We start from the raw sequence: 25,564 nt of genomic DNA on the forward strand, positions 1-25,564 counted from the left end.
GTTTTTGGTCAAGCTCATGTGACTGTGTGTGTGTGTTCGTCTGTGTAGTATTGAAATATTGCTCTCTCAAACTTTCTTGTGGCCTCTGCCTTGTTATAGTCGCTAGTAGGGGTGCACCGATCCGATATTAAGATCGGATATCGGTCCCAATGTTGACAAAATAGCCGGATCGGAAGAATTAACAGATCCACGGGCAGTCATCCAGTTTTGTTAGTTTTTTTCCCCCTCTGTCGCACGTGTGTCGCATGCTGGAAGAGTTGAGTGTACAAATAAATAAGAATTCAATGCATTACATCTATGTTATTTTGTCTTAGTTAGAAAAGTGATGTTTAACTAGGAAAGTCTGGAGCTTTTTAGTCTCTTCCACATGGTGGAAAGAAGGTACAAGGTCTACAGTGTATTAAGTCAACAACGGGATCGGTATCGGGTATTGACAGAAACACAAAGCCCAGGCATCGGTGTCGGGACTGAAAAAGTTGGATTGGTGCATCCCTAGTCTGCTAGGCTTTGTCAGGTAGGACTAGGCCAGCACTTGATATAGAAAATGTCTGTGTGTCAAAATGTGCCTAAACTCTGGATAAATCAGGATCACCAACTAACCACACAGGGGTTCTACTAAAAAAATGTTGGCAACACTTGGAAGGAATCTACATAAGAGTGACATGACACAGTCATGACAAATGAACTCTAACCCTAACCATAACTTGTCATGGCAAAACCCGAATGACCCTTACTAAAAGAAGCGTTGTCAGAAACATTTATGACTTGTTTATAATGTTTATGACACGTTCATGACAGTGTCATGTCACTCTTATGTAGATGCCTTTCAAGTAAAGTGTAACCAAAATTTCACTACTTTAGCAAACTTGACTCCCTGCCCGTCCTTATTCCTGAATTATACGCAGTCGGTCTACAAATGCAGCATCCAAAGGATGTAACCTCTGAATTGAGACACAGCTATTCTATTCTATTTCTCACACAGAAGTGCTACTTGTGTAACACATTTAATAAAAACAAAACAACAACATTAAAAAACCTTGGCCCGGCAGGCAATACACTGGCGGAAACCCTGGCAGCGGAGGTTTCTATGAGCCGAGGAGGCATTTTCAACATCAGCATCACAGTGGATTGTTTAATTGTGGGAAGCCCAAATCGAGATCGTGAATAATAGTCGATTTAATTTTGCAGTCCTAGGTCATCATTGGCTCAGCTCACCTGGCTGATGTGGGTTGGCGTGTCAGGTTGTAGGTGTTTTTAGGTAAATGGGGTGAGGGGGTCAAAGGTGAGCAGCCTTGACTCGGCAAATCTGGAATATTCTCACCAGAGGACGTTTCGTTTGAGGACCAAATGCAGAGTACGATGCAAAGGCAGCAATGGTCTGTTTTTAAAGGAATATGGCAAGATTTGTAGGAGATTTTATAACTTGCAAACTAGGCTGCATCTTAGTAACTTTAACATGAGCATTAAAATCGTTAACCTGGATTTAAGTGTCGAGGTTGACAAAAATGCTTATGCTTTTAGACTGGGAAGGAGAGCCCTTAGAGCTGGGCAACATATCAATATTCTGTCGATATCGTGACATGAGACTAGATATCGTCTTAGATTTTGGATATCGTAATATGGCATAAGTGTTGTCTTTTACCTGTTTTAAAGGCTGCATTACAGTAAAGTGATGTAGTTTTCTGAACTTACCAGACTGTTATAACTGTTCTATTATTTGCCTTTACCCACTTAGTCATTATATCCACATTACTGATGATTATTTATCAAAAATCTCATTGTGTAAATATTTTGTGGAAGCACCAATAGTCAACACTACAATATCGTTGCGGTATCAATGTTGAGGTATTTGGTCAAAAATATCGTGATATTTGATTTTCTCCATATCGCCCAGCCCTAAGAGCCCTTATGAACATCAACGGAGTGGTTTGAAATGCTGTTGCATTAGACTGCATGTGTTTTAACTGTGTCCTAAATAAGTAACTAGCTACCAAGCATATTTCCAGCATCATCCATCACATCACAACTTGTAACCTCCGCGTGAAACAGATCTCTAGCCGAGTGAGTACACTCGCATTCAGCATATGCCTGAGCCCTAAGTTCTACGATTGCTGCTCTTACTACTTTGGACAAATGTGTGTGCTCAGAGGTTTTGAATAACCCACCCCCCACACTGGTCCAATTGTACACAAACCGAGAGATGCCGCACCCTTCTACTTCCCATGCATATTGTCCCGATCCAGCAGTCTGTCAGAGAGACGAGGCTTTGTGGTCTCACAACATAGCCTCGTCTATCTGTCTAAACCCGGAGTGTTTTGGCTTGGGAGCCTATCTGAGAGCTGAACCTTGGCTATGTCATGGAAACTTGTGAACTTGGTCCTGAACCTTGCCAAAGACAATAGATCAGATACAGACAAACTTGATTCCACCTCTCATTCTTTCTCGCTCTCCTCTTTCTTCTGTTTGCGCTCCCAACATTTTTCCCAACAAGGTACTGTGGGCTTTTTGGCCTTTTTAGAACGCAGTGTATACATATTAGTATTAAAATTGCGATTCAAGCTCTACCAATTTGAAAATCTATTCATAGAATTCCAAAAATGTATTAATTTGTATAAATTTTTTTTATTGTATGTCTACTGAAATCACTAGATAGATAGATAGATAGATAGATAGATAGATAGATAGATAGATAGATAGATAGATAGATAGATAGATAGATAGATAGATACTTTATTGATCCCCAAGGGGAAATTCAAGGTCCCAATATCTTATAGACATCACACACAACATACACATGCATCATAACAGGATGGTCAAATAACAAACAAATCCACATGAATAATATGGACAATAAAAGATACTAAATAAAAAAATATCTATCTAGATTAGAGGTGTTGAAATTAATCAACTAATCGATGCATCGAGTCGTGGACATGGACGATGCTGCATCGATAATAATCATAATTGATTATTTCTGTTTACAATTTAATGCAATCCTAACACCCTTTCTGTTTACATATTCTGTTATGTTTTGCACATTCAGGAAGTGCCATGTGCTCAGTGCTGTAGTTTTATGTATCCAATTTGTTTAGTATTGGAGCACTTCAGAATGTTTTGTTTTTGAAGCTTGAAAAGCTATGAATTACATATCCTACATGGCTTTAATAGAAAAATTTATTTGACACATCGAGATATCGAATTGAGTCGCTGACATGATAATCGTAATCGAATCAGAAGATTCACACCTCATAATAATATATATATATACACACACACACACACACACACACACACACACACACACACACACACATGGGAAAAGTAACTACATTTACATACTGTGAATTGGTTTTTTTTTTATCGAGAATAGTTTTTGAATCGAATCGTGAGCCTAAAAATCAATATCGAATCGTGCACCCCTAATTTGTACCACCCTGCACCTGAATGAATAGGTTTGATTTGTGTTCTAAGAAGACACGTTTCTCTGTCATCTCAAAGAATCCGTTTGATTTGTGTGACCGAGACAACCTGTTTCCTGTCTCCTTTGTCAGGTTTTCCCACAGGTCGGGTCTTGACATGCAGACTGAAACTTGCTCTCGCATGCCCATAGTTACACACTTCACATCACCAACTGTCAAACTGGGTGTTCATTCATTTCATTCACACCATTTCTGTTGGTGGTGTATTTAACGCAAATGTCATCTGACCTTACATAAAAGTACATTGAAACTCTTGTGCTTATTCCAGACAAGAATACAGTTAGTTACAAGTTACAGAAGCAGCACAGACTGCCCTTAACACAATTTGGATGTAATACTAGCAGTAGGAAAGCATGTTTGCATCCAAGTGTTGTACAAATCGTTAAGGTAAATTTCAGAATTATTTGTGTGAACGGATAACCAGAATGCTTATTTGGTTTCCCTTTGTCTCATAGTTGCTCTGACAAGGCTGGGAGGATTTGGGAAGCTGCTGGACACAATGTCTTTTCTATATTTAGTCAATAGACGAATGTTTAGTAGGACATGCATCCTGTCTGTGCTTGTCCTCTGAGAGGAGAGCGGAGGCTCAAGCCAGTAGTGTCTGCGCGCTGAGAGTGTAGCCCCCGGCCATGCTGCTCTGTGGGAGAGGGGGGTCAGAAAAGGGGTGTGAGGGGCTCATTCAGGGAGAGAGGGGATGGGGGAGAGGGGAGGGGGTGGGAGGGGAGGAGCGCAGGCGTTGAAGAGATACAGCTGTTTCTCCAGTCTCAGCTGTTGCTCCTCTTCCATTTGATGCAGGCTCGGCTTCCTTCTCTCTCACACTCACCCACACACCCTAACTGGAAGAAGCACACAGTGTAACATTGTTCTGCCTTGTGAGAAAGATGAAAGAATCAATCTGTCATAGCTGCGGTCAGATGGGAATAGTAAGTACTCCCCATATTAGTAAGAGAGGCAGCCATGGCCAGATTAGGCAAAATCTGTCTCTCTGTTTTCATCACATTTAGTTGTTGTTTCTTTTTTTGGCTGTGTCTTTCTCTGCCATGAGGTTAGATGGGTCCAGTTTCATTTTCTTAGGGTTTGATAACCTTTTCTGCTTTTTCTCCCCTTGTATCTTTCTCGTGTTTTCCCTTGGGTGTCATGTTTTATTCCCCCGTGTGACCTCCGACCTAGTGAACTGTGTGTGTGTGTGTGTGTGTGTGTGTGTGTGTGTGTGTGTGTGTGTGTGTGTGTGTGTGTGTGTGTGTGTGTGTGTGTGTGTGTGTGTGTGTGTGTGTGTGTGTGTGTGTGTGTGTGTGTGTGTGGTTTTGGGTCTCCTTGTGGCTACTATGCTGAACACAAATGTTAGAAGTTGACACAAGTTCTTTCTCTCCCCCCCTTTCTCAATCCTTCCCCTGCTTTTTCCTCTCGGCAGCGCTCCCTTTGTGGTTTGAGTTGTAATTGGTCGTTGTATCAGGCCCTGGAGACAGGGCAATGCCGTGTTAGGTGAAGTCATGCGTGTAGCTGTGTGTGTGTGAGCATGTGTTGAGCTGTATGGGAGGCCTGTTATCGCAGTCTTGCTCAGTTAAGCAGGTTCAAAGTGACTTGAGTTGTGGATCAAAACTAATCTTGCAACTAAATACTCAATATCAGCAACACAGGGCTATATTGTCAGCTAAAGTTTTTCCACTCGTTATCATACTGAAAAGTTGGCTGCAAAAAGACCACATATTGACACATGATAATAAGAATAACAGTAGCTTTGACTACAGCGTATCTACTTTAAAAGACACCAGAGTCTGCATTTACGGTATTGGCTGTTTCTCTGCCCTTTCGGGTCAAGCATCCGAGCAGTGTAGGCCAACCTAAAAAAGGACAGAATAACTTGTTGGAGGACGATGAAGTCATTGTGAGAAAGATGGTCGATTGTACTGTTTTTATCAGGGTAATGGATGACTTGAGATAGTACTTGGAAAAATGGACACATAGTACATTACAGCAGTTTGAGAAGCACTCCTTCTGTTCTTTCTGTCAAACTGCTCCCTGACTTTCTCTAATCTGGTTCTACCTCATAAAACAAACTCTTAAAATATTGTATCTCAGTCCAAGTTTGGCTGCAAGGATGACCTTGCAAGGACCGATGAGCAAGCAATCCTCCCTCAAGATGGCTACAACTCGGATCAAATGAAGACTGTTGGTTGGAGAAACATTAAGACAGTTTGACCTTTTTTGGCCGATTAGGATCAGGCTTTTACAGCCTGAGGTCTGTCAATTAATCTCTACCATAGTCAGTTTTCCTGGGCCTGGATGTACAGAGTCTGTTCATTCTAGAAAGAAGATATTGTTGTCCCAGGGCTGTAGGTGTGCGTTTGTGTGTATTTGCTCTGACATAATTGTATGGTTTGTCAGGTTGCAGCATGTCATGTCTCTTAAGTCTGTGTCTCACTCAAAAGACCTGAGGGCCCACCCGGAACTCAGTCCTTGGAAATGCTACCTGCCTGCCTGTCTTTGTGGTACCATCAATGTGAAGGCGAAAGAACCTTTTTTTTTTTTTTTTTGAGTGGCATACAGAGATGGAGATAGGGATGTTTTGCTCAAACGCCATCTGTTTGCTGAAGTCCTATTGATATGCAGTGCCAGTGCCTTTAGCTCACTGAGAGGGCCGATGAGTTCGTGATGATGTTCTAATAGAGACAAAGGATACACACATTTGTCTTGTTCATATAAACAATGAGAAATTGATATGGACAAAAAAATATAAGATTTTCCTATTTTAAAGGTCCAATGTGTAGGAATTTCTTCCATCTAGCGTTGAGACCATCTATCGCAATCAACTCTCTCTCACCACACAGTTCAAAGTACGTATTACAGCTACGGTAGCCTTCACGCTTCAAAAAGCCGGTCTCGTGCTCTTTTCAATCTCCTTTTTTTTTTTTTTTTCTTCTGGGTGAAGTAGAAGACTCCTGTTCCTGAAATTTGTATTTTGAATACGTGTGGTCCTCCATGTTTCCTTCTTCAAACTTGCCGGCAGCCGGGGAAGCTACGATACCCATTAGCAGCATTAGCAGCACCTGTGAGTTTATCGTGTGACAGCGAAAACGCGAAAGGCCGAGCAGTATGTCCTGTATGTAACATATTTCAAGATGGCGCATGAATATGGAGCGTCTACCCCAGTTCATGCAAATGCAATGTCTTAGATTTTGGATATCGTAATGTTGTAATATAGCATAAGTGTTGTCATTTCCTGGTTTTAAAGGCTGCATTACAGTAAAGTGATGTCATTTTCTGAACTTACCAGACTGTTGTAACTGTTGTTTACCTTTACCCACTTAGTCCTTATATCCACATTACTGATGATTATTTATCAAAAATCTCATTAAATATTTTGTGAAAGCACCAATAGTCAACACTACAATATTGTTGTGGTATCGATATCAAGGTATTCGGTCCAAAATATCGTGATATTTGATTTTAAACATATCGCCCAGTCACAATTTGATTCAAAACTGATGCTCATTCTCATTCTTACAATCCTAGCAGTGTTGGAAGTTTAATGACGTCCAACTGCTTAAAGTAGCTACAGCTCTTCACCGTCATCACCGCAAAAAAACATTGGCCTGCACATGTGTGCACGTTGTGTCTAATGACATGGAATCATTGATTCTAATGATATGGATTGTGTCTGATGACATTGTGTCTTACATGGATTCAAGGTTTTCTAAACAAAACTTATCAAAAGATGGAGCAAATCCAACCTTTCGCAAGTTGGGGAGCACAATGTTCCAAGACACATAACATTCCATTTGTGTTGACTTAGGCCTATATGCGAGAGTACCTGTCTAATGTCTTGTATCGGAGAAATGTCTTTGCCTTTCCTACCCTGTATTACGGTAGGCAAGGCAAAGGCATTTCTCCGTTCTCAGCTGAGGTAGACACATCAACTAGCTTAACAAGCTGCAGTGTTTACCATTGCACATTAGCCTAGCAGCTAGCGGAGTTTCCTTCGGTTTACTGTATAGCTTTATCCCGATAAAATGGCACGGTTGAATTTCAGCCTGCATGCACGTTTCGTAGCCTAAAACCGAGCGGCTTATATTGGTAGAGAGAGCAACAAGTTAGTGAACTGTCGAGTCGCCCTCTCTGCTGCACTCTGCATTGTTGGCAAACTATTTTATTTATATTTTTACTTTATTGACAAAAGCGCTTTCTGAACTGTCTGTGGAATGGATCAACAGAGATGAGAGAAACCATTATGGCCCTAAATGACAGCAAAACTAAAGACTCTAGGGCTGCAGCTGTCGATTATTTTAGTAATCAAGTATTCTACCGATTACTCTATTGATTATCGAGTAATCGGATAAGAAATACTTTTATTTCATTGAAGAGCAATAATATAAAATAGTTTGGTTTAATTTTCTGAAAAAGCTACATTTTTATTGCCGACATTGCTTACAATATAATCTCTCAAAAAAACGAAACCTATTAAGTGCGTTTAAGTGCCAGATTACATTATTTTTAAAGAAAACATTTTCTGAAATGCAATAACAACCTCAAAACTAAGGCATACATTAAACCTACATAATATATTATTGCGATTTTAAACATATTGCAATATTCTGCGATATATTGCAATTTATTACCTTTTTTCCAACTTCAAATTTTTCCCAGTTTCAAATGATGTCCCCAAAGGACAATTTTGTCAACATTTGTTTTATCTAAAAAGATAAATTTCTCTGTTTGTTCATCTCACTTCAATTGTATTGCTGCAAAATGGGGATTGTCAGCAGACAGTCTGACCAACACATATATCATAAAAGATCGATACTTGGCGTCTGTGTATCGATACAGTATTGCCACGAAAAATATCACGATACTATGCTGTATCGATTTTTTCCCCCACCCCTAGTGTATACCCCCTTTCACGTTGCAGGAAGAGCGATTTGGTCAGCCAGCCGCTAGTGTTGCTGTAGAGCAGCCAACGTCAACTGGCGGCCCGCCGCCAAAGCTTTTAGTCTGGCCCGCAGAATAATCATGAATTCACAAAATGTAAAGAGGAAAAAATGCGTTCTGTTATTTATCATTTCAAGCATTTAGAGCAAAAACCCAGCCCCCTGTATTTACATCTCTATTCACATGCCGGGAATCTGTACAGCGATGCATGAGCTCCACACACACTGCTGAGCCGAGGTGTGTGTGTGTGTGTGTGTGTGTGTGTGGGGGGTGTGTTTTTGTGTGTGTGTGTGTGTGTGTGTGTGTGTGTGTGTGTGTGTGTGTGTGTGTGTGTGTGTGTGTGTGTGTGTTTAAAGGTTAAAACACGCAGCACCTGACTGGGAACGATATAGAGTTACCAACGGCCGCTGGGGCAGATGAACTCACGCTAGTCTCTTTTCTGTAAATAGGCTACAATAAAACCTTCGTGAGTAAAAAGTCAATACTTATCAATGCACTCACCTGTGTAGACCGGCATAAACATGTAGAAAGCGATATTTCAATCTGCTCAGTCCACCGCGCTGTTTTACGCAAACACAGCTCTACTCTGCAAATAGCGAATTTTTACAAACAAGCTGAAACAAAAGCTGTCGGTTTGTAGTCTAACTGTTTATCTTAGTTTGCCGGGAATCTGGAAATTTTGACAAATTCTTGTTAACCTCACTGCTGGCTGAACAAACCAAACTCTCCGCTAGAGCGGACAATCTGGAGCTACTTAATATGCACGTGAATGACGCGATTGTTATGTTGATGATGCTGGTTGTATTATTTTGCAACAACATTGTTTCATTGCAAATGAGACATACATGATGAGTGCATAGCCTGCTTATCAGTCCATTCATCATTAAAGCTGGGCTTTTGGCTTTTCCACGTCAACTTATCGCTTCAGCCTCTTTAACAGTGACGTGTTTACCTGACAACAGCCTTTCTTTCTTCAAGCATTTTCCACCAATCAGGATGCTGCATACTACAATAATTTTTCCATAATCGCAGACTTTAACCATCCCTCCTCAGTGAACTGCCTTCTAGTCTGAGATCTTTTTCTATTTAAAGAGCCAGTTATCAGTCTGGAGTTTCCATGTTTTTTAGGAGTTTGCTCACAATAATACATGTGTGTGTTTAAAAAAAAAAAAAAAAAAAAAAAAAAAAAAAAAAAAAAAAAAAAAAAAAAAATTGTAGCATTAATTGATTCCAAACTTTGGACGCTTTCTGTCGTTTTCTTCAGCCTGTCTCTTCTCTTAGCCCCTCACGCTCTTTCTTCATTTCTTCATGGCATGTGTCGCCAACAGCGTCAGCCCATTGTGTGACAGCAATAATCCTCCGTGCGGAAACACCGTGAGCGATACGTTTGTAACCTTAATTAAACGAAGCTTCGAGGCAAGTCATTTTGCATCGAGGATTTTTAGTAATCGAATTATTCGAGTTACTCAAGGAATCATTTCAGCCCTAAAAGACTCTCACATTGAGCTGAAATGGAAACACTGTGCTGCAATCTTTTTATACGGTCTATGGCTGCAACATACAGTGTTGTTGTAAGTAGGGATGCACGATATTGGATTTTGGCCGATATTCGATATGCCGATATTTTCAAACTCATTTTGACCGATACCGATGTATATACACATTTTTCCCCTGATATACGGTTCAATTTAATTCTACTGAAGAGAAATCCAAGTATCTTTCCTGTACTACCTTTACCTTATTACAGTCATGTGTTGTAGATAAGGCAATACACAGGACCAACAACATTTGATTCTACCATAAATGTATCATTTTACAAATGTAGACCCCTGAAAAATAGTTAAATTATTTAACTTGGAGGAGAATAAATTATATGCCAGTACCACATTTTATTTTTAAGTTCAGACTTCAAACTTCAGTCCTTAGGAGTAAAATAAATAAAAATAAATTTTCAAATAAAAAATGTAACTCATCTCCTACTTGAACAGGTCTGCCAAATGCCTTACATCAGAGGCAACGCTAAACAGCCGTTCACTGTCAACACGTAGCACGACATGCACTCGTTCGTAACGTATTATCAAATGCAGATGCAATTGCAGCTGCTGTGTGAGAACCGGAGCATTCCTGTGAGTGTAGGTCAGACAGCTTTTTTAAGGGTGAAGTCTTCGTCTATCCACTGGGCATTGAGGCTCAACATGCTAACAGGACGCACGCTTGATGTCCAAATGTCCGCGGTAAAGCTAATGTGACTAGTGCCGCGAGGAGCTTTTCAATGTGACTGGCGACAACACTCTGGAGATCAGATAACGGCACATCAGAAAAGTAGCGCTGGCTAGGCATAGCCTGGGCATAGCATACCGCGGCTCCACCACGCTCAACGGCTGGTTATCAAGAGCAATACATTCAAAATTCAACTTTTACCTTTGGGTGGTCGCTGCTGTATTTTCTAGCTTTGTCAAAGGACTGAAGTAGAGGCTGCTGATGGGTTTTTGTCGGCGTTTTTTCTTCTTACTTTTCTCGGTGCTGCTCAGGATGACGGCTCTTGAGATGCATAATCATATTTGTAGTTTGGAACACGCCTCCTCGCATCACTTGTGCTTTACAAGTACTGCATATAGCAAGTTTGTTATCTGTTTTACATTCGAAATACCTCCACACAGCCGACATGTTGGAAGTTTAAGTTGCTGGCGCTCATGCTACGTTCATGGTCGTCATGTGCGCATAGTAAACAAGACACCCCATCAGCATGGCTCATCGGCAGAAATAATCATATCTGCCGATGATGACCATTTTAAGCTTTTATCGGCCGATACCGATGTCGTGCCGATATCATCGTGCATCCCTAGTTGTCAGGTTTAAGCCGATGTTTTTTCGTGGGGTAACGCCATTCACTTTACCGGCAGTATTGACAAGAGATAAAGCCACCGTGACTTGAGAAGCTCTAGCTTGTTGTTTTATTGGTCACTTTTAACTCACTTTACATCAACTTTGCTAGCTCTTTTTCCTGTCTCTTTTCCTCACAGCGGCACTCATACGCTACTCTCCGTTACCGCTCGCTCTCCTTGGGCACTGACGTCACTCACTTAAGGCGCCCTGCCATTCTCGCTCTAACTTGCGCTACTCTCGTAAGGGGGTTGCGGTATCCCGCGATACCGCGGGAATTTCTTCCTTTTCAACCGCGGTAAGAAAAAATCCATACTGTCCCAGCCCTAATTGTCTGATTCCAGCTTCTTTAATGTTAAATTGTTCAGGTTTCTTTACTCAGTAAACAGTAAACTGAATATCTTTGAATTGTGGACAAAAGACATTTGAAGATGTCCTCTTGAATTTTGGCGAACACTGATTGACATTCGTACGACATAATAGTATACACAATAATGAAATTCATATGTGAAATCTGCTTTAGAGAGTCTCCTATCTTGTCTGTGATATCGTGATGATTTTGTAGATCTGTCATACAGCTTAGCTTTTAGCCTGAATTGGTGTTTGCTCGGTCTCCGTGAGGAGATTTTCCCGCTGTGGGTTTGATTTGTGCCAGTCCTCAGAGACTCATAGAGGAAGACATAGAGATCGTATCAGTTTCCTCTAAACATCACTGCTGCGAGCGACTGCTCTGTTGCCCTGTATTGTTAGCCTTCCCTTTCCTCGTTAATAGTCCGAGCAGGCAACGACCACAGACATCAGGGGCTGCTGCCAGCTCCGCACTTCCTCCGCTTCCTCTCTCCCCCTCCTTTCCCTTTTTTTTTTTTTTTTTTCTCTCCCACTCATCTGTCACCACGCTCTGGTCGCCTAGTCTTCAGCAGTAGAGTTGAACTTGGGCTGGGCTGCCTGCCCATTCCCATTTGGGCCACACATCAGGCTGAAGCCAGCGCACGCACCGAGATAGACCTACTCCCAAACTGTATGCCAGTGCTCTGCCCACACGTGACAGCCTGCTGCTCTGGGGCCCTGCCACATGCCACTACTCACAAGCTTGGCAACACAGCCTCTCTAGGGTTCATTTGATGGATAACCAGATACTGTTATCAAAACCAGGCGGGCCCCTTGTAACGGCTCTTGGTAGCAGTATTTATTTTATTTTTTTATAGTATAATTCAATTTGATTGCTGCTTCTAGCTGTAGGCTGTGTGATCGAAGGTAGGCGTTATCTAGGTCTGTTAGAGTTGTACATACCAAGTGTGTCTGTGTCACTGGGGGATGTGCCAGGAAAAAAGACCGAAGCAGGGCCTGAACAGCCTGTCTGTACAGCCTGAGCTCTAATTATCAACCCGGAGAGCTGTAGGGATCGAGGGAGAAGGGAAGGAAGAGGGTGAGAGTGAGTGAGAGAGGCAAGGGTATCTAAAAAAAGCCTAATCACACCCCACGGTGCAAACTGCTGCTACGACACTGATTTAGAACTAGTCGAATTTCACAAAAAGGGTATACAGACAAAGTAAACTAGGTGTGTGTGTATATGTGTGTGTGTATATATACATACATACATACATACATACATACATACATACATACATACATACATACATACATACATACATCCATCCATCCATCCATCCATCCATCCATCATGTCTTCTGTATGTATTTGTCAGCTGATCAGAATAAGAATCGGCTGACAATGTTCATCCAGCTAAAAGACCAGGTAACAGTATTTAATTGAGAGTGAAAGTTTTTATTGTTTGCGTTAAAAACTGAAAATAAAGCTTTAATTATATCCAAATACTAGAATGTGGGAGTGTGTTGTCACATACATACAGTATAATGTAGCAGTTGTTTTCACTACATTGAAAATCCGAAGGTAGAGCTGTCTTCTAGTAATCGGAAGGTTCATGGATCGGTCACCGGCTCCTCCAGCAAGTTCCAGGAAGTGTCCTTGAGCAAGGCACTTCTTTAGTGCAGGTGCGATGGAAAATATCAACAAAGGAAAAATCCTGCACTCTGCTCTTGGTATAGCATCACCATTTAAACTAAGATTTTGGTCCCTGTGGACCTTCATTAAGAGTATTTTAAATAATAATAATAATAGACAATCACTTTTCAATGAACACACATGTCACTTGTAGGGTTGGGTATCGTTTGGATTTTTGCGATTCCGATGCCGAACCGGTACTTTTAAAATGATTCCGATTTCTTAAACCGATTCTTGAAAAAAACTGAAAAATGACATTTGTTTACTAGCGATCACGTGCAGTGAATGGTTAATATGCTTTTATGTCCGTTTTGGTGAGCCCAGAGGGAAAATATGGCATTTTAAAAGTAGCCTACATTTAAGGTAGCTAGCTAACTGTAGACTACTAATATTTTTAATTCCGTTTTAGAGTGACAGAGGGAAAATATTTCAGTCGACACATTAAGTGGAACCGAAATTTGCGTTCTTATCCGGACAGATTCCTACCGGTTGCGTAGGAACCGTTTCCATAGTGGAACCGGGTTTCGGTACCCAACCCTAGTCACTTGTGCAACAGTTCACATTCATACAGGCAATCAGTATCTTAATTCAATTGCGAAACTACATACGTTTTCATATCCATATCAGGAATATACAGTGACTTTTTTTTTTTGACTTCTTGAATTCGTGTGTGTGTGTGTCTGTATATATTCCGTATTCATTGCTATAATACATATCCATTCTACATACTCAATTACAATACATATTCAGATTCAAATCCATTAGCCTACCTAAATACAGATTCCGATAAATATCCATTTCAATTACATCTTCTCAAATTCATGTCAATTACTGTAATTCATAGTGGCTACGCCATTTACACTCAATACTATGAACAAAATATATAAATAAAGTTTAAATTCTAACTGAATGAGCACATCGGACTTGTGGCAACCTGACCTGACCCTATTCAGTTGAAAGTAATACAATAAATCATAAATGCCTATATATTGCATTTGTATGTTCACACCATTAATAAGAGTGTGGTAGGCTATATCAAGCTCATCCATTGCACTTAACTAGCAGCCTTTAGTGCACATCATGCACCCATGTCACCAAAACAAACATGTATAAAGGAAGTCAGGCAAGCTAAGTGAGCAGAAAAGGGAGGAAGGTATTAGAAACGCGTCTTCTTCAAAAAAAAACATAGCGATGAGCAGTGCTTGCATTGGGCTTGCACTCACCGTTCAGCAGTCACTGGCACATCTGATTTTCACCCCCACGACTTTTGTACTGCTTATTGCGTATTGCTACCTCCTGGTGAATGCCAGTACACACACAACCATGACTAAAAACGTAACCAAGCCAAAACGTTGCCAAGAATGCCAAAGGACAAAATAATGGACACTGTGCCGCTGCTGGTGAAGATGATGATGAGAAAAGAGGAATAAGAGTTGGCCCAGTGTTAATTTTAGTTCATATAAGTTAATATAAGTACCGGTAGATTGGATTGTCATTTTAGATAGCAGGAGCATTATCCGCAATGAATCAAAATGACCAACTATCATTATATCAATTTTCTAAATAAGGAACCTAATAAAAGTAAGATGATATGGACAAATGCAAGACAGTGTTGCTGCTGTGTTTTTGAGAAACACTGCACTTTATACACTTACATATATTTTACAAAGTAAGATTATTGTTTCCCCATGTTCCTGTGCTTCATCTCATGCTTTTTAAAACCCACTGTGTCCTTGGGTGCCTTTTTCCACAAGATCATGCTTATTTTCAGTCACAGACGGGCCTAAATATTCATGGACGGATGGCTCAGTATGTGAGAGGGTAGCGCACAGCTGCTTCAGTGTCAGGGTGGCGAGAGTCTGTGTGGGGTCACTGGGTTCATAACCCATTGCTTTATAAAATGAAGACGCTTTCGCTGTGAAATGATATGGATCCATTAAATTGCGCCGTCTTCTTCTCTGGAAGGATGAGTGTATTTGGAATCTAGCTAAATCTTTTCACTTCCTGTTTGTTTTCTGTGTTGATAGAGCCTCATTCACTAAGCAACAGGGACTCCAGAGTGTGGTGTAAGCTCTGTTGGCAAACCATGTGATTTCTCAGAATATAAACCTGTTGTGTGTGTGTGTGTGTGTGTGTGTGTGTGTGTGTGTGTGTGTGTGTGTGTGTGTGGTACAATGATGAAACACTCTGTTCTAGGAAGAACTGTTGAGAGCCTTGGGCAAAAACTGGGATTCATAATTTGAGCACATACAGCACGTGGGTTTTATGTACACAGGTTACATATGTCGTTGGAGTCTTTTTGTTTTCCCCCTTGCCCTTCATATGGTTATACTCATGAAAACTCTTCTCTACTCCTACTGGTCCAAACTACTGTGGAGCTGTCTGTGTCCACTCATTATTGACTATTATTATTATTAGTATTATATGACCACTATTATACTTACTGCCCTCCAGAAGGATCTGAACATCAGCGGCATGTTAAGTGATGGTGTGAAGGGGCTGTTGGTCATGTTCCCTCGGCAGCAACACAAACACACACACACACACACACACACACACACACACACACACACACACACACACACACCCCCGATGTACTGTGTGTACTAAAGAGAAGAAGAAGACACAGCTTAATGGGCTGTCATGTCAGGCTCCTCACTGCTCAACACACTGACCTACTTTTGTTCCCTGACTTTGGTGCATTTGCGGCATGCTTTTCAAATGCATCAAGCCCTGCTGCTGCTAGGCAAAACACAAAGCCTGTGTCTGTACAGTGCATGCATTATACAGACAGAGACCGAGAGGAGGTACTGTAAATTTAATCAGAAAGCACAATGGAGCAAAAGAAGAAATGGATTTTTGTCTACCTTTTTTTTTTTTTTTTTTTTTTAAAGGGTTGTGCAGGTAAAGGCCAGGGGCAAAACACAAGTTTTCTCCCCTAAGTTTGACACTCAAAGAATAAGCATTCATTTCTGCTTAGCTGAGAAATTTTCTAAAGTCTGTGCAATGGTTTATAATTGATGCCTTAAGTATAAGACCAAGATAAGGAGCAAAACTTTGATACAAGCAAATATTTAAGGAGAAGACTTGAGGCTGTTTTAAGGCAACCTTAACTCTGACCTTTTTTGTGCACCCAGCCCCTGGGCTCTTACCTGTACTCTGTTCCTAACTATGAGCTCTATGAGACTTTGTTTCGCATAAAGGCTCTGACACACCAACCCCATTATCGGCCGTCAGACAGTCTGGCGAGGGCAGTGACTCGAGTCTGTTCGGTGTGTTCCGTGTCGTCGTCAGTCGGAGGAGCCATCGGCATCCATTTTGGCCGATTTGACTTGTTGAATCGGCCGGTCGGACTCAATGACCAATCTGATTGGTGGAGTGCTAGCCCTTGACTAGCGAATCAGAGCTTCTACCACAAGAAGAACCCCGAGAACTGCCAACGCCAATATCTTATTACTAGCCATGGTATTTTCTTCCGTTCAGCGAGTAATGACAACAACAATCCTTCTCGACTACTATCAACGCTCTCTGATGAAAACAATGACTGATGACAGGGTGCTCTGTGTTTACTAGGTCTAGAGAGATGTTCCGTCATTTCCGGTTTTTAGTTTTTGGGCGACAATACAGATTAGCGCCGCCTGCTGTTATGGAGACGTATTACATCTCGCGCACGCGCAAAACGTACCCTCAAGTCAGCGTCGCTTCGGTGTGTTCCGAGGCACTTTTTTGAGAGACGGGAGCCGACTGACCAGTCTGACTGCCTTTTCTGCCGACGGTTGGCCGTCAGGTTGGTGTGTCGGCGCCTTAAGAGGAGGAGGACGACATTTGTGGTGCTCTCACACACAGTGGGAGCAGATTGAGAAGCGAGCGAGGCTTGCGGTGCTGCAGGCAGACACTGGCAGAGTTGTCAAATCTGTTGAAGTCACACAGCACTCTGTTAACGCAGAACAAATCTCACATATCTGATCTTTTTATTTTTTATGCAGTTTCGCATCTTGTGACCTTTCCCTGAACACACTTGAGGTGCAGTTCTGTAAAGGGACACACACACACACACACTTGGTCCCGCCCTCTCACACACACAAACACACGCTTATCCTTTGTTAATGTGTGCCTATGTGCCTCGTGTTAGGACTGAGACGGAGTAGTGAGTGAACGTGTACACTTCTACATTTAAAAGTAAATGAGATCAAGGCTTGGAGCATGCTGGTGCTCTTAATGCCAGGTTCTTACGGTGTCTCCACTAATATAGCTGACTGCTACAGTTACGTCACGGCTACAACAGAATAATAAATTCTAAACATTTTATTATACATCTTGCATCAAAAACCTGTGCCAAGGGGGAGGAACAGCTGCTGTCACAGATGTTGGTCAAGAGAAGGCTAATGGGAAAGTTTCAGTCTACCACCCATAAATTCATGTTGTTCCAGTTTGGGTAGAATCAATATTCCAGGAGAATGTTATTGATGAAATATTTGCCATGCTCCTTGCTAATTTACTAATCCATCCAGATAGTATAACTGTATGGTGTTTGGCCTGTCCAACCTGTTTATAACTGTATTTGTGATGCCATTGGTATGGTAGTATCAATCAATTAAATATATACCAATTCTTTTCTTGATTAATCAATTAAAGCCCATTGTAATATATTTGAGGAGCAATCTTCAAATGTCTTGTTTTGTCAGACCAAAGCCTAAAACACAGATTCAGTTAACTAAGATATTAGACAAGAAAAACCAACAAATATTCATATATAAGCTGGAGCTATCAAATGGTTGGCATTTTTCCTTGAAAACTGACTTAAACCACCTCACATGACTACAAAGAAAAGCAGCAAATCCTCACAAATGAGAAGCTGGAATAAGAGAATATTTGTTTTGAATTTTTGACTGAAAAGCACTTCAATGATTCGGTTCTCAAAATAGCTGCTGATTCATTTATCTGTCGATCGAATAATTCAATAATCGACCACTTGTTTGTAATTGCTCTAAGTAACGATGTTATCTCCACTGTCATATATGCGGTCTCTGCTCTCTTGATTATTATTTAACCTCCGGGAAAATATCCTTATTGTCTATTAAGCCAATTCCAAGATGGATATTTCTACTGTAAAATGAGGTTGAGGTGAAAACGAAAAGACAGGAGATGAGCAGCGTAAAGCGGACAGGGCATGTGGAATAGAGGTGGCGGAGACCTGTTTTTAGGACCACTGGAGACAGGAATGTAAAAGGTCAGTGCAGCATGTGGAATGTGTTGTCACATGCGCAAATACGCCGGCATGTGCGCGACGACACACACAAAACACTTGCTAATACTCATTGTGTGCCCTTCAGTAACACGGGCTGCCAGCACCATTTGTGTTTGAACGGCAGCATGAACTACGCCAAAAACAGCGCGACAACACGAATAGAGGGAGGGAGAGGCAGCCGATTCAGAGAGGCCTGATTCCACAGCACTTGCTATGCAGTGTAATGAGTCACGTTTTAGCTTAACAGCGACACAACCTCTGCTACAAGCTCCAACATGAATCACTCCGCTCTTCCTCTGTTGTTCCCTGCTTCCTTCTCTAATCCATGTCATGTCACCTTAAGTCTTATCCTAGTGATGCTGAAACATTGTCAGGCCATCCATCCAAACACACACACCGTCACCGCTCGCAGGTTATTCCTTCAGCTGGGCACATAAACATTCCCCAGACTTGAACATCAGTAAGCGAAGCATGAGGACTCGGCCACGTGGAATTATGTCACCACCAAACACATTTCAAATATGAACACTGTCAGGTGCACGGATGGTGCCAAGAGCAGAAAGGGGGGGGGGACCTCTTACATCGGGAGCTGTGGCTAGTGAGTGAAGATTGGATAGGGAGGGCAGTGACTCAGAAGAAAGGGGGTGCTGTCTCTCTCTGGTTTTGAAGTAGCGTAGCTGGAGGTGTGGGCGTCGTAAGGAGCTGCAAAGTTAAAAGATGTAATGTGATCCCGGATGGTTGGGATCATTACCGCCAAAGGGAGCTCCGAGACAGACTTTGTTGCGCGACAATGACACGCGGAGACTGTAGATGTGAGCTCTTTGTGTGCAAAGAAATGCTATATCCCTTGCACAAACATGTGTTGCTCGTTATCGAGCTCTGGGATGGTGTTTACTTGGTAAGATGAGCTCTTTGAAAGAATGTATAGGCTTACGTCAGCAAAGGTTTAGAGTTTACGGGGAAATGTGGAAATCTTAATCCTCTGTTTGTTCTGCTCGTGAGCTTTGTACCCCTCCTCAACGTGATAACAACCTGAAGAGGATGATGAAGATCTTGGCCCCTACCTGATGGCTAAAGGCCAACTGCTGTCTGCCAGCGTGAAGCATTTTGTCTTCAGCCAGCCAGAGTCCCACACAGTCCAACACACAGGCTTCTATCTCTTAGACTAGTGAGACACCTACTGGCTAATGGGAGTCATGTCATCTAAGAGGTCTAGAGGCAGAGAGCATGATGGGATTTACACTTGATTGGCTGGTAGAGTTGCACCTGTCCTTGTTGGCAATGCCAGCGACATTTGTTCAAAACAGACCCAGCCTTTCCCTAATACCCAAAGTTTGTAGCATACAGGTTTCACATTAAGTTAATATTAGACTTGTGTAGTTTAGTCGATGGGCAGAAAGTCAATTGGCCACTGTCTTGATAATCGATTCACTTGTTTAAGTCATTTTCTAGCAAAAACCGGCCGGAAATTAACTGGTTCCAGCTTTTCGGTTTAGAAAATTAGCTTTCCCTGAGTTTCGGACCATTGTTGGCCAAAACAAGCAATTTGAAGGTGTCACCGTGGCCCTTAAGGATTTCACTATGTTCTGACATTTTAAAGAACAAAGGATTAACCGATTGATTGAGAAAATTACTGACAGATTAATCGACAATAAAATAAATTTATAAAAAATAATTGTCAGCTGCAGCCCTAGACTCATGTCTTGTCCTTTTTGTGTTTGGGTGAAGTGGTGATTTGATGATTTTAATTGCAGGTGTGATATAAACACTGGGAAAAAGTGAAATGGGATTGTTATTCTTTGGACTCCGGAGAGCAATAAGGCCAAGTAATACTAGAATATCAAGTAATATAATCATATTATACCACTACCAGCTTTTGGCATTGCAGTTGAGATGCAAACGTGCTGTAATTGTCATATCTGTGAAAGAAGGTTTACTGCCGTTGTTATGGTTACTTCTGTCAAACTGCCACTTCCATTTATATATTTTTTTCTAAAGTGAGCTCAAAGTTTCTAAAACTGACAGTTAGATTAGCACCAAAGTTCCCACTAGAACAGAAGCTCCAGATCTTGTCAATGCAATTGCTGATGGTTTGTTAAGCACTTAAACAAAATCAGATCGGCTCTTTGGATTTTTGGCAATGTTCATTTCTAATGTGTGCGTGGGTTTTCCTCATGTTCAGAAGAATCATTCTGCCTTCCTCTCTGTCTCTCTCTTTTGTTCACACAGACAGCAGCAGGAGCCTGCCTCAGAGAAAGACGGGACTCGACGGACCGAGACAGCAATACAGAACAACAGGCTAACCTCACCTGCAACACCATGCACATCTGACACACAACTCGTAAGTATGGCCTTGTCTTTGCGAGGACAGCTTGCATTTGGAAGTGTGTGGTTACAGTGCAGACGTGTCTGTGTCTTTAGGGTTGCACACTAACTCTTTTTTTTAATCCTCCAGACATATGATTACATTCAAACCCATCACATTCAGAGAGAAATAGGACTGTACATTGCTTATTGTGTAAAGCCCTATTCAAATGTGGGACTAGCATTACCCTGGGCACCTCCTACTAATTTGTAATAATTGCGGAGGTCGTCTGTGATCTTAATCCCGTGCGACTCTGCCATGTCTGTAATTTGTCAAGTAAAAATTCCACCGCAAATTATCTACCATATTTGGCCAAATACAGAGGTTGTGTGAGAATATTAGTCCCGTGCAAATTGGCATCTCTGTGATTCGGGAGTTGTATTGGGTGCCTTGGTATTTATAAATGAAAGTTTGGACAGTCTTGACAGCGCAGGGGATAATATCAGTAACTTTGGGTAAAATACAGACTTTGCTTATCCCGTGCGAATGTGCTGCACGAAACACAGAAATGGGGCGTGATTTCTAAAGGTCATGTGGTCCCCTGGTTATCCTGTGCGAATAGGGCTTTACATACACAGGAGTATAGATGGAGCCCAACAAACTTTGGTAGTAAAGCTTAGTTGTAGATGATGAATTTTAGTTGTAGATGTATTTAGAGCGTTTATTTTTGAATGAAATGATAGTTTCTATTTATGTGGGACACCTGCGTGTGGTGCATTGGCTGTGTGTTTGTGTGTGGGAACTGTAGACAAAACTCCCAAGTGATGTTTTACACCATAACCCAGAGGCACCGCAGACATAGTGACTCAGACATACCTAGGTATTAGACCAGGAAGTAAGGTAATAACGGATGTAGGACTTTATAAACAACAGACAGCCTTGAAAATACAGACTAGCCATTGCTTCCTTTGTAGTTACGCACTGCTGTCAAACAATAGGAGGGAAGTTGACATGATGTAGTGGGGCTTTCTTGTGGCTTAGCAGATTGCAACTGTGGAAGGCAGCTAATGGCTCTGAAAGCACAGGCCATTTCAGTTTGAGCCTTGAGTCAGCCAAAACACACACACACACACACACACACACACACACACACACACACACACACACACACACACACACACACACACACACACACACACACACACACGCACGCCTGCATTGTCAAGTACACAAGGGATGCCTTCGTTGGCAGGTTCTTAAAGGGGTGATAGAATGATTATATAGGGTATTTTACACTGTTCCTTAAGGTCTCCTAATGGGGTATGTAACATTGGTTGGGCTGAAAATTGCTCGAATGCTATTTTATTAGGCCCTTAACTACCCTGTGAATATGGCTCTATTTGGAACAAGAGCTTTTCTTCCAAATATGGTATGCTAATGAATATTCAGAATGAGCTACGCGCTGATTGGTTTGAGCAAACTACATAGAAACATATGGGAGACTCGGTAGCAGGCCTCATATTTCAGACACTGCAAAGTTATACATTGTTTGTCGGGCTATTTCGTTATTAAATTCACTTCTGAGACTTTTTTAAGCGAGAAATCAACTATATAAAGCTCGAATATGGGCTGTTTTACGAAAATGTATGGCTAATTGCAAATTTGGTAAGACTGTGTGTCGGAGTTCAGCCGCTGGTGCTGCCTCCTTTTCGCCTTAATTCGAGTATATTTACAGTTTGAATTTCGTCACGCCACTTACACAACATCTAACTATATGTCTTATAAACCTAACAACGGTGTCTGATTTCAAGTTAATGAATTTTTGTGAATTCCAGAGGAATTCTTAGAGGAGGCTAGCTAGCTCTCATTGATAGAGCTCCATCCAGCCGCAGGCTCTATCAATGAGACTCACGGACAAGCGGCGTTTATTTCCCCAATCGTTTGTTTAAATAACTCAACACATTATAATTGCACACATTAAAATAGTAACTGGAACCTGTGGTAAGAGAATGCTGGCGTAACAAGCTCGCTGACCGCGCTTTCACTCACATACACCGGGCATTTAGCTAGCAGGAAGAGGGGAGTTGGAGGCCCTGGAGCTCTGTCAGAGCAGTGGCGTTTCGTAGCCCAAAACGGTGACTTTGCGCGGGTATGGAGTGCTGTGGGCTGCCAGCCGTGACTGAGCTCCACCTTCTTCACAGCAGGCCGGGGTCTGTGAAGGAAGGCAGGCCAGGCGGCGAGGCAGCTACACAGGCAGCACCAGCCTCTGAACTCCGACACACAGTCGGACAAAATTTGCAATTAGACATCAATTTCTCGTAAAACGGCCCATATTTGACCTCTACGTAGTTGATTTATCGCATAAAAAAGTCTCAGAAGTGAATTTAATGGTAAAATAGCATATGAACAATGTATACAATTTCTGAGATCTGCACGACCTAGATTCAGAAGACTAACTGATCTCAGGTCAGTTGTGTAGCCTATGTAAATGTTGGGGCGTGACAAAGAGAGACTAGAGCCAAATGAGGAGGAGCCCCATAGTTGACGTCTATGAGGCTTGTTGAGATTCGCCCGTTTTCAGAGGCAGTTTCAAATAGTGAGATTTGCAGAGAAAAGAGGTGTCAATGGGATTTAGAGGTTCTATGTATGTCCTAGTTACCCACTAAACTGTCATTATTCAGCTATGACAAGGTAAAATCTGTTTTGCATTCTATCACCCCTTTAATTTTTATTACTTTTACTCTGTGGGCTTTTGGCAATGATTAGGTATTTTTAGTCATAGGCAGAGAAGACGATTCAGAATTGTATTAAAATATAATCCTAGGAAACCATTTACAGTTGAAATTTGTAAACGATGTAGACACAGAGCATCCAGTTTTACATTCACGCTGCACGAAATCTTCAAATGCTAAATAATCTCACTGTGTTTCCATCTGTCTACATAATCACAGGTAGGTTCAGATTGTGAAACTAACAGAGGTACATATATGTAGATTCTCAAATTGTCTTTTTTTTTTTGCTGTGTTTCCACTGTATAATACGGCTTTGCTCGACTCAATTTTTTTATACTATATGTCCTAAACTTTTTGCACATCCCTAAACATGTTTGCACACTGCCCTAAACCATTCAGCCTCTTTTTTTTTCTTATGTTAAACAGCTGTTTTGTATACTTGTTTTTGTATTTATTGTTTATTTCATATTAATGCTTAATATGTTTGTTTATGTATGCACCAACCACTAAAGCAAATTCCTTGTGTTACTTACTTGGTAATAAATCGTGATTCTGATTGTTTTCCACTGTAGATGGTACCTCCTCAGTGTAGGCGGGATTCTTAGATGATCGTCGTAGTGCTGCCACATGAAACTGCCGCGACATCAAGCGACACTAGCTGAATTCTTTCATCAGCAACCAAACAGAGGAATGTCTGCACTTACCCCTATTTCCCACCGAGCGTGTCTGCGCTGTGTTCCGGAGGCGTGAACAATTGCGGGCATTCAAGTCAGGGTTTCCCGCAGCACTTTGCAGCTAAGGCGGCCGTCTAAGCAACACACGCTTGCCGCCTTAAAGGTGCTGTAGGTAGGATTGGGAAGATTCAGGACTTAGCCAAAAAATGTGAACATCGACAACTTCTCAGTCCCTCCCCCCTTTCCGCTAAAGCCCAAAACAGTCTCCTATGCCCCTCCCACCACAAGGGAGAATGAATGTGTGTGCATGAGTAGTTATTGACACGCATTTTTTTTTTTTTTTTTTTATGTACTCGAACATAGGGTCAGTTTCAGCAAATATGACAGAAAGTTAGTTTTATAAGTCTTACCTACTGCACTTTTTTAACTACGCTGTCACATTTTTTTTAATGAAATATATGAGTGATATCCGCCGTGTTACTCTGTCCTGTTTTATCCCTTTCATTTCATGAACCGGGCAGACACATCAGTTTTCATCAGACTCACCCTGGGTCGGGTTAATTAAGTCTATTGCTGACTTATAAGAGTAATAACATTACCGCCGCCAAAATACCCCCGCAAATCTAATCCATACTTCACCGTTAAAGTGATGGTTCGGAGTAATTTCACCCTAGGGTCCTTTGCACCATGATCTCGAACCAACACACCAGAAGCTTTTTCACCTGGGTCGCAACATTGGGAGCGTTAGCGTAGCGTTATCAGCTGAATAGCTTAAGCGCAGAGGCTAATGGATCCGAAGTGTCTCTTAACATTACCCCACGTAATACGCCGAAATGATACCAAAGGTCTACACTATTATATATAGGTTATGCACTCATAAAACGATGGATTGTAAAGTTTGTAAGTACACCAGGAGTTTATGTAAATAACACTTGCCTGCTGGCTTCTGCTCTCTGCTGTTGCTGCTGTTACTACCGGGCAGTAAGAGTGCTTAGGGACATCTACAAATTACAACACCGAAAAGAGATACAACAAAAATATTTATTAATTTAATGATTAAATAAGGTAATGTCTCCAAACTTACCTGAATTATAACTTGTCTCCTGCTAGTTATACTACAGCACTTACTTTAAAAAATAAGTTAAATTAAAAATATTTTTGTTGCATCTCTTTTCGGTGTTGTAATTTGTAGACGGTCCCTAAGCTCTTGTCTTACAGCAGCAACAACAACAGCAGAGAGCAGAAGCCAACAGGCAAGTGTTATTTACATAACCTTCTGGTGTACTTACAAACTT

General features: G+C 41.5%; 1 protein-coding gene across 3 annotated transcripts in view; it reads left to right on the forward strand.

Annotated features, from left to right (window-relative positions):
- ralgps2 (Ral GEF with PH domain and SH3 binding motif 2) overlaps nucleotides 1–25,564 on the forward strand; it is a 90,113-nt gene that overhangs the window by 6,620 nt on the left and 57,929 nt on the right. For all 3 annotated transcript variants that reach the window (XM_039811389.1, XM_039811390.1, XM_039811391.1), the window contains exon 2: nucleotides 20,788–20,899. The gene's annotated coding sequence lies outside the window, so the exon portion shown is untranslated. The remainder of the gene's footprint in view (nucleotides 1–20,787; nucleotides 20,900–25,564) is intronic.

This window comes from Perca fluviatilis, chromosome 9 (assembly GCF_010015445.1).
Source record: "Perca fluviatilis chromosome 9, GENO_Pfluv_1.0, whole genome shotgun sequence".
Lineage (NCBI taxonomy): Eukaryota > Metazoa > Chordata > Actinopteri > Perciformes > Percidae > Perca > Perca fluviatilis.